Here is an 8,177-nt window from a genome sequence, read left to right on the forward strand (position 1 = left end):
CGATGACGGGTCCGAGAGGACTCTTATCCTCCCATCAGCAGTGCGACGCCTCCATCTGACTAAAAAGCCTGAAAACCTTCCCCTGCGCACTGTCCGCCATGAGGTGATTCACCTTCAGGGAGCAACAGTTTCATTTGAAATATCCCCAGTCCACACTCCCAAAGTAAAGTACAGCATTCACCATGCCTTCACTGCTGATGAACTAAGTCTCTCTCTCAGAGCACAGCTACCCTGTAAAGTCACTCATGCGAAAGTACTCCCATCTGGGAGGACTTCCACTTCCACTTGTGGACAGAGTGCAGCCTTTACTTCTTATTGGGTCTGATTTCCCTCATCTACTCATCCCTAAGCAACCAGTAATAGCTGGCCCACCTGGGAGCCCCCTAGCAGTGTGCACTCCTCTTGGTTGGACATTACAAGGCCCAGCCAACTTCAGTCCTGTTTCTGCTGACCACCCACACTGCTACTTCACCATGTCTCCCAACTCAGAGCTCCAGCGCCATGTAGAACGTCTTTGGGAAGTTGACACCTCGCCATATGTGAACATAAAGACTGCCACACGTTCTAAAGAGGATCAACAGGCTGTAGACCTGTTAGAGCAACGCACCACTAAAGTGGAAGTGAATGGAGTGACTAGATATGCTACTCCACTTCTCAGGCGCAAGGATAGTCCCCTCCTCTGGGCATCAAAGAACACATTGCTCCCACAGCTACGTAGTACTGAACGCCGTCTGGCTAAAGGTCCAGCTCTGGCAGATACCTACTGTCAAGAAATCCATAAACTTGAACAGTTAGGTTATGCCAAACCTCTTCCTTCAGCTACAGTAGACAGCTCCCAGGAGTCTTGGTATCTGCCTCACCATGTTGTCCACCATAATGGAAAGGCAAGAAAGGTCTACAAGGTGATGGCCACGCAGTATGACCCACTGGGCTATCTTATCCCATTCACCACTCAAGCCAAGATCCTCATCCAGGACCTGTGGAAAGTGGGAGTCGACTGGGATGAGCAGATTCAACCCAAGGCTCTACTGGAAATATGGACACAATGGGAGAGCGAGCTGGTCTACCTCCCACAAGTGGAAATCCCAAGATGCTATGTTCCAGCAACCTTGGCCCCTGAAGTGCCTAACAGACAAGCGCACATCTTCTGCGATGCCTCCGAAAGAGCTTACGGAGCAGTCGAGTATATTCAAACTCTCTATAACCAGGGCAATGTTCACGTTGCATTTATAATGGCTAGATCTCGTGTTTGCCCTCTAAAACAGCTGTCAATGCCACGCCTTGAATTGTGCGCAGCTCTAGCCGGAGCTCAGCTGGCTAAGGTCACAATGACAGAGTTGTCATTCTCTCCCCAGCAGATAACACTCTGGACCGACTCAGCTACAGTGTTGACATGGCTGAAATCAGACTCAAGTCGATACAAGGTTTTAGTTGGAACGAGGGTCGCTGAAATTCAAGAACTTACCGAAGGGTCAACTTGGTGGTATGTCAGCACCTCTGATAATCCAGCAGATTACCTTACCTGCGGGAAGACACTCCATGAGCTCAGTCAGCCCAACCCGTGGAGTCAGGGTCCACAATTTCTTCACCAGCCTACTGAAACCTGGCCAGAGCTACAAATGGAAGTAGCTCAGGAAGAAGATGAGGATGAGCTACGCAAGACAGTGTTTTGTGCAGCAGCTACCTGTCCTTCTCATGAAGTGGATGTTACTAACATCGACAACTGGGATGACCTCGTTAGAGCCACTCATATGAGCCTTCACGGGGCGGCCAAAGACCTGGTGAGCCCCACCATGACAGCTGCAGATGTACAAGAAGCTGAACTACATCTCCTACGACAATCCCAAAGTGAGACCTTTCAGGAAGAGGTGAAACTCCTTGCCGTGGGGAAGCCCATCTCCAAACAAAGCCGCCTAATCATGCTTGCTCCTGAGTATGATATAGCTGTCGGGCTGATAAGAGTGGGAGGCAGGCTGCGAAGAGCAGATCTGGATCTAGATACCATGCATCCAATTATCCTTTACCCGAAACATCATGTTACCAGGCTCCTCATCAAGAAATATGACAAACAGCTCCTGCATCCGGGCCCCGAGCGTGTATTCGCTGAAATTCGGAGAAGATACTGGATCCTAAGTGGAAGAGAATCTATCAAACGGTATCAGTACAGCTGTGTGGAATGTCAAAAGTGGCGTGCTAGTCCTGTAGTCCCACAAATGGCAGACCTCCCCCCAGCAAGACTTCGTCTATACAAGCCACCTTTCTGGTCTACTGGAGTGGACTGCTTCAGCCCTTACAATATCAAGGTGGGTCGACGCATGGAGAAGCGATGGGGGATCATCTTTAAATGCACGACAATGAGTTGTGTGCACCTCGACCTGCTGGAGAGCATCGACACTGATGCTTTTCTTATGGGATTACGTCGCTTCATCGTTCGCCGTGGCAAACCCTTTGAAATCCTAGCAGACAGAGGGACCAATTTCCGAGGTAGAGGGACTGAACTACAGACCAGCTTCCAAACTTTAGAGGATTGTCAAGACATGTCCAGGCTCAGACGGTCGAGTCAGGGCAGCTGAAGTGAGGATAAAGGGACAGACTTATCTTCGACCAGTTGTGCGCCTGGTGCGACTGCCAGCTTGGGAAGATGAAGATGACTCTGGCTAAACACCTGATAAGACTTTCCTCTAGTTTTCGAATTTATAACTAAATTCGGGGGCGGCTTTGTCAGAAAGGCTTATAGTTATGGCTATAGTTATGGCAGTTCTAGAAGATCCATGTGTAAAGTTACCCCACTCTTATTTTGGTGGTCCAGTTTGTGACATCACTTCCTCTAGATAGTCACTTCCTGTAAAGCCGTTTCTACCATTTTGTCCAAGCTGTTGGTGATGGCAGACAGCCTCGTGTGCGTTCATGACTGACATACCACACGGAACCACAGAAATGTACAGATGTCCATACTTCAACTGTCATTAAATACGTAAAACTGTCTCTCCGTGCCCTGCTCTCTGACCGGAGCCCTTATCTTGAAGATACTGTCAGATCAGCAAATAACTTCCAGAGTTCACACTCTATCACAGCAATAGAGATAAGGAGACGTGGATGTGGGACCATGAACAGGGACGACGGAGTTTACACGCTGGACCACGCATGGGACTGCGTCGTCGGAGAGGGGAGAGCGGGCAGTAGAGGGCGACAACGTCCTCTGCTGCCCGCAGATAAACGGAGAAGGAAGTGACGCGCCACCATCAGCGTCAGCCTGAAGAAGCCGGCAGCCGTCGGCGAAACTGTAGCTACAAACAGGTAAACAAAACTGTTTCTGTGTTTAAAAAGAACGAAAGCATGGGTGATTTAAGCTATTTTGAGCGTGAAGTGGTTGTTGGTGCCAGGCGGGCCGGTTTGAGTATTTCACAATCTGCTCAGTTACTGGGATTTTCACCCACAACCATTTCTAGGATTTACAAAGAATGGTATGAAAAGGGAAAAACATCCAGTATGCGGCAGTCCTGTGGGCGAAAATGCCTTGTTGATGCTAGAGGTCAGAGGAGAATGCGCCGACTGATTCAAGCTGATAGAAGAGCCTAACCCTCGTTACCACCGAGGAATGCAGCAAAGCATCTGTGAAGCCACAACATGCACAACCTTGAGGTGGTTGGGCTACAACAGCAGAAGACCCCACCGGGTACCACTCATCTCCACTACAATTAGGAAAAAGAGGCCACAGTTTGCACCAGCTCACCAAAACTGGACAGTTGAAGACTGGAAAAATGTTGCCTGGTCTGAGGAGTCTCGATTTCATTTGAGACATTCAAATGATGGAGTCAGAATTTGGCATAAACAGAATCAAAACATGGATCCATCGTGCCTTGTTACCACTGTGCAGGCTGGTGGTGGTGGTGTCATGGTGTGGGGGACGTTTACTTGACACACTTTAGGCCCCTTAGTGCCAACTGGGCACCTGAGCATTGTTTCTGACCATGTCTATCCCTTCATGACCACCATGTACCCATCCTCTGATGGCTACTTCCAGCAGGATAATGCACCATGTCATGAAGCTCCAATCATTTCTAACTGGTTTCTTGAACATGACGATGAGTTCACTGTACTACAACGGCCTCCACAGTTACCAGATCTCAACCCGATAGAGCATCTTTGGGATGTGGTGGAACGGGAGCTTCGTGCCCTGGATGTGCGTCCCACACATCTCCCAACTGGAAGATGCTATCCTGTCAATATGGCCGACATTTCTAAAGAATGCTTTCAGCACCTTGTTGGATCAATGAATTAAGGCAGTTCTGAAGGTGAAAGCGGGTCAAACACCGTATTAGTGTGGTGTTCCTAATAATCCTTTAGGTGAGTGTGTATTTATTCAAATAAAGGTCTTAAATAAAATACTTTATCTTCTTCTCTAAAGTTAATTACCGTAATTTCCAGACTATAGAGCGCACCTCAATATAAGCCCCACCGGGCTAAAAGCCGCTGATCGCTACTGAATTGAAAACGTAGTTTAACTGAACGTAACTGAACCGATCAGTATGAAACAAAACAGAAAAGTTATCGATTAGTTTATTCATCTTCCTCTTGTGCAATGAAACCATTAAAGTCCTCTTCTTCAGTGTCGGAGTTGAACAGCCTCAGAAGAGCTTCATCACATATTTCTGTGGCGATGTCGGTGTCGCTGTCCGTGTTGCTGTCATCATCCCCGGGTGAAGATGGCTTGAATGAGTTCTTCCTGCTGCCGTCTCCAGCGCCGAACCATGGATTCATTCATGCCAAGCTTACGTGCGGCAGCACTGTTTCTCTCCTTTACTGCCAAATCGATGGCCTTCAACTTAAATGCGGCATCATATGAACTCATACGTGTAGTTACCATGATGAGGGGGTATGGATTTGAAAAAGATTCTTCGTCGTGCCGGCTGCTTGAATGTGCTAAATTAAAATGAGCACTTTCTTCGATTTCCACTTTTGACTTCCACCTGTTTCACTTCCTGCTAAAGCGCCCCCTGGTGGCAGGTGAAGAAAACGTTCAGTAAAGCCACACCTCATTATAAGCCACGTGGTTCAAAGCGTGGGGAAAAACGTAGCGGCTTATAGTCCAGTAAATACGGTAAACTTTTTCTCCCGTCATCAGGTCACCCTAAAACTAGAGCTTTTATCACTCATGGAGGTGCAAACGGGGTTTATGAGACCATCTATCACGGCGTTCCCATGGTGGGAATTCCAGTTTTTGCTGACCAGCCAGACAACATGCTGCACATGAAAGCCAAAGGAGCTGCAGTTGTTGTGGAATTAAACTCACTGACATCTGAAGACCTCAGAGATGCGATCAACACCGTCATCGATGACACAACGTCAGATTTTTTAAATTCCTGCACCAAGTCTGTTTTAAAGATTTAAAAAAAATTGTTTCGTTTTTGGTGATGAGTCAGCATTAACTTTATTACCAGAATAAATATTTCCCTTCAATTTCCTGTTTTCGTGGTAAATTTTTACTGTATGGCCCGAAAGAGTAACCTAGCTTAAATGTACAAAACTACAAATGTGCCTTTCATTATTCCCAGTTTGTGAGATAAAAGTTAATCTCTGACAATACATTATGAATAACTCTTTATGTTAACTTGTTTATCCACAGCTACAAAGAAAGTGCCATGAGACTGTCCAGAATCCACCACGACAGACCCATGAGTCCTCTGGACGAGGCGGTTTTCTGGATCGAGTTCACCATGAGGCACAAAGGAGCAAAGCACCTGAGGGTCCAGGCCCACGAGCTCACCTGGTAGCAGTATCACAGCCTGGATGTCCTGAGCTTCCTGCTCTCTGTGGTTCTGCTGCTCCTGTTCCTCCTCGACAAGACCTGCAGGTTCTGTTTCCGGAGGTGCTGCTGCAGAAGGAAGACCAAGAGGAAGGCTGAATAACAAACTCAGCTCAGGTTTATTAAAGTTAAATATTCAATAGAAAGGCTGATTTAATATAGATTTTAATCGGTCTTTTGACCACTGACCTCTTGTGTAAAAATAGGGAAGTAAGAAACTGTTTAAAAAAAGGCAAAAACAAAAGTGTTTTGATGTATTTTTTATCTTCTGTGTGATCAAATAGGGTTTTGGGTTTTTATTATTACAAAAAAGGAAAAGGAAAAACATCAGTGTCCAATGTTTTCACTTCTGAATAAATGGTTTGTACTTCACAATTTTTTGTTAAATTCTGACCATTTAGTTTTTGCTCAAGTTTCAGTAACTTCTGTCAAAATGTTTAGAAAAAATATCAAACAGCCGGGATTAAACCCGCAACCTTCTGATTACTGAACGACCCGCTCTCCCTCGGGAGCGACTGCTGTCCAAATGACTAGTTATAAATGACCTGCACTTGTGAAGGGTTTTCAGGTCGGTGTGTGGAGGGAATTTGGGGTCAAATGTCATGCTGCACCTGAGAAGTGATATTAGTGGATTTATTTATGGTTTTATTAGTAATGTTCATGACTGCGGCTACAGCAGGACAATGTTTCATTTAAATGTTGTTCGGAGGGACCGGCGTTGCCTGCGTATGGCAGACTCGCCTCTGTCAGGACGCCCCAGGGCAGCTGTGGCTACAGTGTAGCTCATCACCACCGGGGTTGTGAATGGGTGAATGTGTTGTAAAGCGCCTTGGGGGGTTCCAGGACTCTAGAAGGCGCTATACCAAATACAGACTATTTACCATAAATGAACAATAAAGTTTTATCTCAGCTTGTTGATTATTGTGTAACAGAGATCTCACAACCACAAATTACTGTTTCACCAAAATAAATACCAACAAATCTAATATTTTATTTCTACATTTAAAAAAAAATAAGAAAACTGCAGAAGTCCTAAAAAGAGAGTTAAAGTTAAACGTGACGTTTGGGAATCATTCCAGAATTCAAACAGTACAGAGTATGAAACACTGCTATCCAGAAATAAGCCTGAACAAGTACAACACATTTAGTTCTAGGTTTTATTTCCCATAAACCTGCAGGGATAGAAACACAAATAAGTGAAAGAAAATCAAAAGGATATGCACTCTGAGTTCAAACATTTGAGCTTTTCAACAGCTTTGATGTTTTGTACTTTAGTACTGAAACGAGTCGGAGTTCACAGTTAATAAGTATCCGTACGGCACATCCAGTATAAAGTTCACAGCTGGATTTCCCACAGACAGACGTCCACCATGGAGCTGCGCGTGCGTCTCTGCCTGCATCCTGCTGCTACTTCCTGTAACATCTGGAGTAGATGGAGGGAAGATTTTGGTTTGGTACACCGAGGCCAGCCACTGGATTAACAGGAAGCTGCTGCTGGAGACGCTGGTGGACAGAGGACACCAGGTGACCGTCCTGGTCCCGAGCACATCCATGTTCATCCACAGCAGTGAACCCTCCCGCTTTAATTACCAGCCTTTTGATGTCTCCGTCTCTAAAGAAGATTTTGAGAATTTATTGGCTGAATTCATTCATTTCAACATGTATGACATGGACCACATGAACTACTTTCAGCTTTACATCAAATACATGGAATTGTTCAAGATCACCACTGAGATTTCCCTCCAGTTTTTGGACGGTGGTGAAATCAGAGCCCATCGTGAAGAAGCTGAGGAAGGGAAACTATGACGTTCTCCTGGCTGATCCCATCTATTCTGGAAGCAATTTAACTGCTGAGATCTTGGGCATCCCTCTAGTCTTTTCTTTGAGATTTTCGATAGCAAACAACTGGGAGAGACTGTGTGGTCAGCCACCTGCTCCACCTTCCTACGTTCCAGTTGCGGTCAGCAGACTGACAGACAAGATGAACTTCTCAGAGAGAATGTGGAACTTCCTCTTCTACGTCCTGCAGGACTTAGTTCTGGATCAGTGTGTGTGGAAGAAGGTGAGTATTGCTGACTAGAACATTACGTAATGGATTTCATCGTCATCACGAACATGTTTGTTTTCACAGGAACACCCACCAGTGCCTGTAAGATGATGGGTAATGCTGACATCTGGTTGTTGAGAACCTGCTGGGATTTTGACTTTCCCCGTCCATTACTTCCCAACTTCAAATTTGTTGGAGGGATTCACTGCAAACCTGCTAAACCATTACCAAAGGTGCTTTTTCCATAATTGTACACCAAAAAAAATCATAGTTAACCCTCTCAGGCTCAAAACAAGTTTTGATAAAAGGGCAAACAACTAAATC

The 8,177-nt window shown here is 45.8% G+C and overlaps 1 pseudogene; it reads left to right on the forward strand.

Moving 5' to 3' along the window:
* The first annotated feature begins 7,176 nt into the window (after positions 1-7,176).
* Positions 7,177-7,886, forward strand: LOC139072050 (UDP-glucuronosyltransferase 2A3-like; annotated as a pseudogene).
* The last annotated feature ends 291 nt before the right edge of the window (positions 7,887-8,177 follow it).

Source organism: Nothobranchius furzeri, chromosome 10 (assembly GCF_043380555.1).
Source record: "Nothobranchius furzeri strain GRZ-AD chromosome 10, NfurGRZ-RIMD1, whole genome shotgun sequence".
Taxonomy (NCBI): domain Eukaryota; kingdom Metazoa; phylum Chordata; class Actinopteri; order Cyprinodontiformes; family Nothobranchiidae; genus Nothobranchius; species Nothobranchius furzeri.